The sequence below is a fragment of the Emydura macquarii genome, unplaced genomic scaffold (genome assembly GCF_026122565.2).
Source record: "Emydura macquarii macquarii isolate MOO-44397 ecotype Brisbane River unplaced genomic scaffold, CSIRO-AGI_Emac_v2 contig_306, whole genome shotgun sequence".
Taxonomy (NCBI): domain Eukaryota; kingdom Metazoa; phylum Chordata; order Testudines; family Chelidae; genus Emydura; species Emydura macquarii.
This window is the reverse complement of record NW_027130443.1, coordinates 5944794-5954855: the sequence shown is the minus strand read 5'-3', so window position 1 is coordinate 5954855 and position 10062 is coordinate 5944794.

The following is a 10062-nucleotide window of genomic DNA, read 5'->3' as shown; positions in this document are numbered from 1 at the left end:
TTTTTTGACTCTTTATTTCCCCCCCCTTACACCAAAGGACTATTTGTATAAGCAGCTGCTTTTACGACTTCAGCTCATTTCATACTGTGGGGAAAAAAAAAAACCTCCGTTGTATTTTTAACAACAAAAAGTAGCATTTTAACATTTATTTTCCTACCTAGCTGCAGGTTTTCCCTTTGAATTTTGGGGGCTGAGAGGATTCAACCATGGGGAGCGCTTTTAAAAAAACACATATTCATTCCAGAACTGAAATTGATCGATCAAAGCTAATGTGTTTAAAGGCTAATGTGTCCAGGCATTGCACCTCTCAAAAAAGAAAAAAGAGAGCGGGGCAGGAGAGGATAGTCCTGGATTTAAAAGCCTGTTGCCCCAGCCCTCCCACTGCTGCCCTTGCCCTAGCGACTCCAAGATGCAATGGGATGCTGCAGTATTTCTTTTCAAAGGGAGGGAGAGTTGGTTGAAGCTTCATTTGGGAATTGGATCTTTGTAGAATGTCAGGGCTTGGTGCTGGTGCCTGGGGGAGTCCCTGTCATTGCCAAGGGAGGTGCCTCTGATCCTGGCAGCCTGCCCTCTGCTCTCGCTGAAGTCTATGGAAGTCGGGGGTGTTCTGCACCTCGCAGGGCCGGCCCTGTGCCTTGAGGGGAAGAGCATGGTGCTGGCAGATGGGTTTCTCACTAGGAGGGTGGAGAGCCACTCTCATGAAGCCAGTGAGCTCCCTGGTTTTGATTGAAGCTCAGCTCAGCTCCCCTGCTCCAAGATATAAGCTACTTAAACCACTTGAGGTTTGTTTGGTTGGTTTTTGTTTCATGTAAACAGCCTAGTTGTGCTTTGCGGAAGCAAACCCTGCTGGGGTCGATGTCTTCCTTCGTTCCCCTGGGCTCTGCCCTTTGGACTTGGGCTGGGAACTGAGCTGTACCGGCAAGGTGCTTCCTAGGGTTCGATGGCGTGCCAGGTACAACTTGGATCTGCGGGGAGTGGAGAGGGCGACTGGTGGGATCTCCACCAGAGTTCCCAGTGTTTTGAAACGTTACTTCCGAACTCTGTGTTATAAGGCTGAGCCTGTCATCTTAAAAGTCTGTAGGGGTTTTGCTATGGAGCAGGATCCAAGCCTTTTCTGAAGGGGGGGTGTGGGGGGGGAGGGGATTGAGGGTTTCTGCCCCAGTTATTAGCTGCTGGTTTTGTGAGATCACTCCAGCAGCTGGGTTCCCAGTAATGGCAGGATTGACTCCATTCTCCTGTCCTTAGACTGTGGCTGGCAAAGCCCTTGCCTTTGAAATAATATGGTGCTTTTAAAAAGGAAAAACTTGTAGTTGCTTTCCGTGAGCTTTCCGTCCTACGGCAACCAACTGACCGTGCAGGAACAGGGCCCGAAATGGTTTTCAGCCTTGCTGGCTCGGCGACTCCTGGAAAGCAGCATCTTTATCGCGGGGAGGCAGAAGCGAGTTAAAAGGAGTGTTTCAGTGGGATCTGTGTAGTTTAAGGGATTCCATGGCGGGGTGGACTTTTATTTTTAAATGCAGCTCTTGCCAAAACTCCCCCTTCGGAGGGGGGAGGTGCAATCGGCATACATTTGGGGGGGAGGAGGATGCCTGTGATGGTTGCATGTGGGCTGCCTTCCCTCAGGAAGTCCGATCTATGGTGTTGGATGGGCAGAGAGCTCCCCCAGTTTGATAGACCAGATGCAAGCGTCTGGGTCTCCGTGTGGAAGCGGATGTGGATTACAGGTGCGCGAAGTTCCCCGCACTTGGGTAGAAGAGAAAGCGCTTTAATATGAATCGTTGAGGGGAGAGGGGCTCATGGAAGACTTTGAAGGTGTGGAAGGCAGGTTTTGGGGTTGAGAAGTTTGCAGGGAAGCAGGGTCAGCCAGTGGGGGGTCTGATCTGGAGGGTGAGTGGCTCTAATGCACCTTCAGGGGGTTCCTTAAATGGTATTTTTCTAAGTTTAATTATGACCACGGCCTTCCCAAGCGGAGGCTGATTAATCAGGAAGAGGCTGTCGTTGGTGCTGTGGCAGGGGTCCTAGGGGGAGCAGCAGAAACTCTCATCTCCTTGCACATGGTGCATCTTGTGCTTCCATTTGTTCTAACATCTCTAGTTTCTTGATCCAGTCCAGCCTGTAGCACCTTCCCCGTTGCTTGATTTCCTCTTTTAAAAATGAGTGTTATGGACCTGATCTTTCAGAAGTGCTGACTTTTGACACACTGGGACTTGTGCGTGCCCAACCCTTCTGCAAATCAAAACCCCCTATCTCCCTGCGAAACAGTGGGCCTGATTTGCCTGCCGTTTACACTGGTGCAGATGAAGAGTAGCACAGCCAAGCTCCGTGTAACTGCCAGTGTGCAGCTGGGAGTGAGTGAAATCAGCGACTTCATTCTGACTCCCCTGAAGCCCCTCTTTTAGACAAATACATCTGCCTCTTTTAAGTCAACAAGACTGAGTGAAATCGGCCCTCTCCCAGTTACTGCTGGTCTCCCTTTCTCTCTAACTGGGTGTCTCAAGCTTTATGTTTTAAAAACCAACTTAAACTCATCACATATGCACAGCTAGAGGTTTTTGGAACCTTTACCTTGACTTGGGAGTCCAGTCCGCCTCCCCTGAACTTTGGTTTCAGCCTGATGCTTTCTCAGACTAAGGATGTTCTGGGATTTTTATAAGACTGCTGACAGCAATACTATGCAATACATGTTTTGTTTATTTCAGGGAGGCAATTGTGAATAGCGTCAGGGGTTAGGTGATCATTGGGTATTTGGAGCTTGAAGCTTTGGGAAGGGCTGGGAATGTAAATTAACTGTTCCCTACCTTCTTCTGCAGAAGCAATTTCACTTCATCCATAAGTGAAACACCTTGTTTCCAAAATCCATGCATCTTCTTGCTTACGATGATCAGCACGTGATTTCTCCCACGGGTGCTTGCTTCCCTTGATTGCAGAATCCAGGGTGGCAAGGAGATATGGGGGGAGTGCTGTATTGGAAGCAAGGGGGACTGTACCTCGAAAACCAGGCTGCAATACTCCTAGAGACCTCCTTTAAAAAATAATCCATTATCTTGATTGTACATTGTTACTTTTTTATAGCTTATTTTGTTTTTATCAGTTGTAGATAATTCCTTGTTGTCTTATATTAAGAAATACTTGAATGATGTACAGTATGCGATGCCTCGAGCTGGTATTGTGAAAGCTATTGTAACGCTGCGGTTTGCAGCCCTTTTTAAAAAAAACAAGAAACTTGGGAAGGGATTTCAAGAGGGGAAGTTTTGGTTTTCCATGATTTGGTTGACAGATTTCCCCGCTTCCCACCCATTACACCTTTTTTCCTCTCCTGAAAGGCAGCCCACAAAGGCAAGTGAACTGGGTTGACCTTTCTTTGCTGCTTTGATGCGTAAAGGTCTGGCATCTTCGGTCCTAAGAAAGATCTGGGATCCGGCCCTGGGGTTGCCTGCTTTTGCTGGAGGACTAGTTGAAGATCTCGGCTCGGATCCTCAGCTGGGGTCACGTCTTTGGCCCATTGAGGTTATTGGGCTTCTGGCGATTTACACTTGCCGAGGTTCTGCCTGCTCCCATGGCTTGTGAGCTTTTTCTTCTCTTGGGGGAGATGTTCAAAGTCACAAATGGCATTTATAGAGGCATCAGGCACCTATCTGCCATCTGTGCCTCTGAAAATTTCCCCCTTCAAAGAGAGGACATTCCCACTTTGTTGATGATCAGGAGAGCGTTTCTGACTGCTTGTCCAGCGATTTGTTTTAAATCCACACCGGTTTTAACCTGGTGTTTAAGTCAGTCCAATTTTTTGCTTGCTGATGGGGGTGCTGAAAGATGCACCATGCTAGAGTCTTCCGGGCAAATCTGTAGCCAAGACCCTGGATTTCTAGGGAGGGACAGATTTTTTTTTTTGAAGAAACCCTTTCACGCCATTTAAGAATCAAATAGGCAGCCCAGTTACTCTTTCCTTTCTAGGTGGCCTTTGAGAAGCACACTCGCTCTGAGGAAGCGCACAGGGCTTGGTGTGTTTGAGGGGACTGTTAAATGCCTTACACACTGGGGCGAGGGGGCATCTTCATTTCGGCACCTAGACTTTTAGTAATACTTGACCCCAAGTAGCTGCTGTTATTCAGTGGGAGCAGAGGGTTGCAGTGAGGGGTCTACGTGGGAGACTAGGTGCTCCGCTCGAAAAATCTGGCCCTTAATGTGTAGGTGTTAATAAAACAGAAAAGACGCTAATGCTAGTGCTGAGGATTGGTCCTGCGTTGCCACCTCCTTGCTGGTTATTTTTCCGTGGTTCTGTTTCCAAAGACAATGCTTGCCCAGAATCTTTCTCTAGCACTTAAAAGGTTCTGTGCCCAGTTTTAACCCTTTGTTGCCAAAGTCTTTTTTTAACCCATGTCCTCCTTTGTTTTTATTTTAAAAAGCCTTTTTTTCTCGTAAAGCATCTGTCTTGGAGACTTTTCTTTTCAAAAAGTTTCCTGCGAGTTTTAGCAGGAAATTAAAAAAAAAAAAATTCTTTTTGCTTATTCCCCCTGCCCCTCCTCCCCCCGCCCCAGTCCTGCTTCAGTCAGTTAACTCCCCATAGAACTGGTTAGAAACTTTTACTGTGAATCTAACTTTTTTTTATCAGTACAGGAGAAAACTCTTTCTCCGCTTTACAATGGATGAAGACTGCCAAAGCTGGTTTGACATAAAATCTCATTCACGCACTGTTGGTTTCTACAATGGCTGCCTCGAGCCGGGGGCTAGTTTAAAGATTAAAACTAAAGTAAAAACAAAAATAAAAACAAATACAAAAAAAAAAGCACTTTATTGTATGTACCAGGTGAACTGATACAGCTCAATCGAAGTTTTCCTTTGTAACAACTGTTGATGCCAGAATTTTGTATTCTGTTTTGTAAGAATTTAATAAATGCATTGAAACTTACCTGCGAACGTTCTGGTGTGTGCCTTACTTTTGGCAGGTTTTTTCTTATGTCTTGCAGTAGTGTCTAGGAGTGCCCGTCACGGACCAGGACTCAATACATTTGGAGCAACAGGACCACTATCGGCACTAAAACCTAAGGCCCTGCAGGAGGTTTTAAGTTTAGGTCTTAGACTCATAGACTTTAAAGTTGGAAGGGACCAGTATGATCATCCAGTCTGACCTCCTGCACCACGCAGGCCACAGAGCCTCACCCCCCCCACTCCTGTGATAGACCCCTAACCTAAGACTGAGTTACTGAAGTCCTCAAATCATGGTTTAAAGACTTCAAGGTACAGAGTCCAGCAGCAAGTGACCTGTGCCCCATGCTGCAGAAGAAGATGAAAAACTCCCAGGGCCTCTGCCAATCTGCCCTGGGGGAAAATTCCTTCCTGACCCCAAATATGGTGATCAGATAAACTCTGAGCATGTGGGCAAGAATCACCAGCCAGACACCTGGAAAGAATTCTCTGTAGTAACTCCTCTAACATCCCATCACAGACCACTGGGTACATTGGCTGCTAGTAGTTAAAGATCAGTCAATTGCTAAATTAGGCTGTCCCGTTATATCATCCTCTCCATAAACTTAAGCTCAGTCTGGAAGCCAGCTGGGTTTCTTGCCCCTACTGCTCCCCTGGGGAGGCTGTGTCAGAACTTCACTCCCCCCGATGAAATGAGACTAAGGTTTCTAACCAAGTCTAAACTTCCTGATGGCCAGTTTAGATCCATTTATTCTTGTGTTCATGTTGGTGCTGAACTTAAATATCACCTCTCCCACCCTGATATTGAGTCCTCTGCTGTATTTATAGAGAGCAATCATCTCTCTCCTCAGCCTTGCACTGGATATCCCCATCAGTGATACGGAAGTTGGAATGGTTTTAGTGAACTCTGCAGATGTTGCTAAATGGGGAAAAAGGCAAGGGCGGCAAACCAGGCTGAATCAGAGATTAGAATCCCAGGCAGAAAGTACAATGAAGTTAATACAGCTAGAGAGAAACCTCTGCAAAGCAGCCGGTGGGTGGGACAGAGAGGCAGGAAGAACTGAAAGAAACCTAGGGGCTGTTGGCGCAGGTTTGCAATGCGACGGGGGCAAGATCGTTCTAGGCTACAGGTGCCAAAGGATCCTGTCTTTCAGCAGTGAGGTAACGATCCCTCTCTAAGGCACCGGTGTAAAGCTGTCAATTCTCTGTCCTTGCAGGACAGGGCCTCATTACACAATGGTCTGGCAGCTGAGCTCAAGGCTTGGTTTCTCAGCTTGATCCCCTGTGCTGGAGGCTGCTGTGGGAGTTGCCTGGCATTGGCTGCCTGCGGTCTCAGCAGTTAGCTCTTCTGCTTCTCCTGGCCTTGAAAATCTGAAGGCTGAGTTGAGAATGAGGTGAACTGACATTGACTGGGCCTGCAGTTGACTGCTTCAGGCTGTAGTCTTGGCTCCATTCCAAGGGTGTGCACGGCTGGAGGTGAGCGTGCAAATCAGCGTGTGACTATGCAGGCTGAAGCAGGGCCCGTCCCCAGCCCAGTACGCTGGGTTCTGGTGTGACAGCGCCTGAGTGTTACATTTAGTTGTAGGCGTCCCGTTGTGGGAAGGCGTTCAGGGAAATGCAGGAGAAATGGTCAGGGGCTGGAGGGACTGACTTAACGGGAAAGGTTAAGAGAGCTAAATTCCTTTTTTCATGGCTCGCTGGGTAAAAACCTGCAGGTTAACTCAAGGGTGCTAACGCTAAGGAGGGGGGGGAGAATTATTTAATTGGGTAGCAGAGCATGAGGGGGTGTAAGAGCAATTGGATGAAATGAAGGAAAGAAAAATTCTGGTTGTTTCAGCAAAAACTCCCTCCCCCCCTCCCCCCCCCAGCTGTACTGACCTGGAGAGTAACTTTCCCGGGGAGAGGGCAAGCGCTGTCACTCTATGGTCTAAACTGCCTAAAATGTTCCTCGGGGGAGCGGCCCTGCCGTGCAAAGGGAGGAACTGTAAGTCTGCTCTGTGTCCAGCTGCTGTGATTTCTTGAGCCGAGTTTAGCTTGCCAGTCTCACTGGGCTCTGAGCTGGCAGGGACTGGGAATAAACCCATCCGCCCGCAGGTGGGGACGCCCTCCTGACCTGCCTGGCCCAGAGGTGGGGGAGAGTGGGTGGCGCCGAGGGCGATGTAAATGCATGCAGGAAGCGTACGACGCTGGAGCATTCTTCCCTTGGTGTGAACAGATGCCGTCTGGTGCCTTTATTTGACCAGTGTTTATTTCTGATGACCGTTTCCAGCATGAAAAGTGAGAAGGGGCCCAATTTGTGCCAAACCGAGGTGCCTTTGGGACCGAAATGAGTGGTGTTTGCTGGCGGGGGGAATGCCTCTCATTGCTAGACAGTGTCCCCTGCTGGCCACGTTTTGCAGTACTGTCGAGCATCCCAGCCCATCAGAAAGGGAGACGGCTGCGCGCTGATATGACCTCGCCATAGTGCTGTATGACTATTAACTAATCCCCACAGCCCTTCCCTGCCCTCCCCCAGCTAGCGATTATCAGTGCACACAATAAATGCCCCATTCCCTACGACAGTGGCTGCTCTGGTCACAATTTTAAACACCACTGCGCAGCGGTCACAGAGATCAGGAGCCGCCCCCTGCTCCCTCTTTAAATCTCCCCATGTGAATTTTTTTCCAATTGCCTTCTTCTGATTGCCCTGCTCAGAGAGCAAACCTAGCAGTTCTCCCTTGTCGTGTGCAACTGCCCAGCCGCCCACACTGGCTCCATGCACACAGATGTGCTAGACGCACTCCTGTCCGGAGTAGACAGGCGGTATTGGATTGCCTGGGCATAGCTATAGAGGAGGATGCAGGCCAACGGGTACGGCAGGGATCAGCAGAAGTGCAAAGGAAGGCCAGTGAATTTCTACAAACAGTCCGGGTATCTCGGAGGAGCTCAGGACAGACACGTCTCCTGTGAACAAGGGAGGAGACACAATGGAGGATTCCAGCCATGCCATAAGCCAGGATCTGTTTGAGTCTGCCAGCAGCTAGCCAGTCCTGCCAGATGAGCACAGATGAACGTGAGGACGGGGCAGAGAATGCGGGTGAGTGGGCCCATACATTTTTTTTCCTTACAATATTTGAATTTAAAGACGGTGCCTGACCCAGCCTCAACGGCACGGGACAAAGGTATTGACTTGTCTTTGTCTCAGACAAGGTGAGGGTGCAACAAACGGAGCTAGAGTTGGCATCTGCTTTTCATTCCCCTGTGGGGTTAGGTGGGGCGGGGCATGCAGGGCACTTTATGTGCCCCAGGATTTCCCTTTTAGCTTCCTGAGGGATCGTGATGCAACTCTCATGGAGACATGCTGCAGTCCTCACCCGAAAGCTTCTAGAGAGGGCCTGCCTTGTTTCGTCCTCCATGGCAGGAGACTTTTTCCCATGCTGCTCTGTGATGCGTTCAGTGGCTTTGGGATGCCAGGAGCAGCTGTGCCGTTGTGACCCTCGGGAGGTATCACCTAAAACCACCACCACCTATGGAAAAATCATGTCCTTGTAGGGCAACGGCACGGAACACTAAGACCCCTGGTCTAGGGACCGAAGGGCTTCATGGGCCAGAAACTCTCTCTCAGCCCGGCAGGCTGGCGCTGGAGAGGGGTGCTGCGCAGGGGTGCTCCAAAGTTGGTGTGTCAATAAGCCCTCTCCATGCCCGCAGAATGCCTGACCCTGATGAGGAGTGTGACGGTCCTCGCTCAGGGGCTGGTTGCTAGGGGAGCGTTGCCTAGTGGTCAGGGCGTAGGCCCGTGACTTGCCGGGGGGTTCTTGGTAGGGGAGCCTGGGCTCTGACTGAGGGCACTTGGAAGGCTGTCAGTGATCTGACACCCAGGGGCTGCTTAATGCTGCCCTCCATGGGCCACTTCCTACCATGCCCCTGCCCCCACGTGATCGTCCCCAAGCCGCCCTCTGGGTAAGGTGACGTGACGGGTGTCTGCTCACCACCAGGCACCTCCTGGCGGCAGCGTGCAGCGGGATGGCTCTCGTCCTGTCTCGGGTGGAACAGCGTCTGGCCCCCCTCCTGGACCAGCGCAGTCCTACGGCTCTCCCCTGCTGGGGGAGCCCAAACGAAGTAAAGCCGAATGAACAAAACTGGGCATCCAGATGAGAGGGAGAGGGGGGTGCTTCCCTCCTAGGCTGTCTCTGTAACAAGCAGAGATTCTGCCTGTCCCTTAGCTCTCTGCCGGAGCTGCAGGTTGCAGCTCTGCCCTGTCTCTTCCCTGGGCTGCTCCAAATGAGCGGCTCCCCTGCCTTTTAACTCCTCCTGGGGTTGGAACATTTCCGACAGGCACAGCGGGCCAGCTGGCTGAGACCAGAGCAGTTCCTTAACCCCTGCTTGCCCAGCGTGGGGTCTGTACACCCCATCACAAGGAGAAAGAAGAGGACGAGGGAGACGTGTTCTGTGAGATTGTACAAGGCAGTCCTGCCCTGGACTGTGAACAAAGAGCTTGGAAGGCCAATCTGATCGACAGCATGGAGAAAGACAGAGAGGACAGGATGAGGGCCCAGGAGACCCAGCAGGACAAGCAGTGGGAAATGCACCAGGACAATTAATGCAACAAACCCAAATGCTGCAGACCCTGGCTGATCTATGGGTCCAAAAATCCCAGACTCTCCACACTTTGCAGTCCTTGGAGAACTCCATGGCTGCTGCTCCCTACACACCACGTCGCATCCCCGGCTGCATCAATCCCCCATCACGCCATGCCGGCAGACAGCAAGGAAAACCACGGCCTCACATTCTCTGAGCTGTGAGAACCACGACGGGTGCATGTGTAGCCAGAACAGGCTGAATTTGTTTATTCAAATGGACAAAAGAGCTTACTTTCTTTCTCATTATAATTTTTTCCTTCTGTTATGTTAAAAATTTGTCTAACAGTTTTCTGCACGGTTTCTTTCACCGAGTTCTCTGTTTGGAGAACCAAATTATTCTTATTATTATTCTGCACAACAAATATTGCAGAAGGAATAGCAGTACTCAGTGCAAACTGTACTTGTCAATGCAGGGAAGGCGCATGACACTGTGCATCTTAAGAGCACAGGCCTGTTCACAAAGCTGCTAGCAGGTCCTTTCCCAACTGGCAGATGACCCCTGGCAATGCTGAAATGCCAA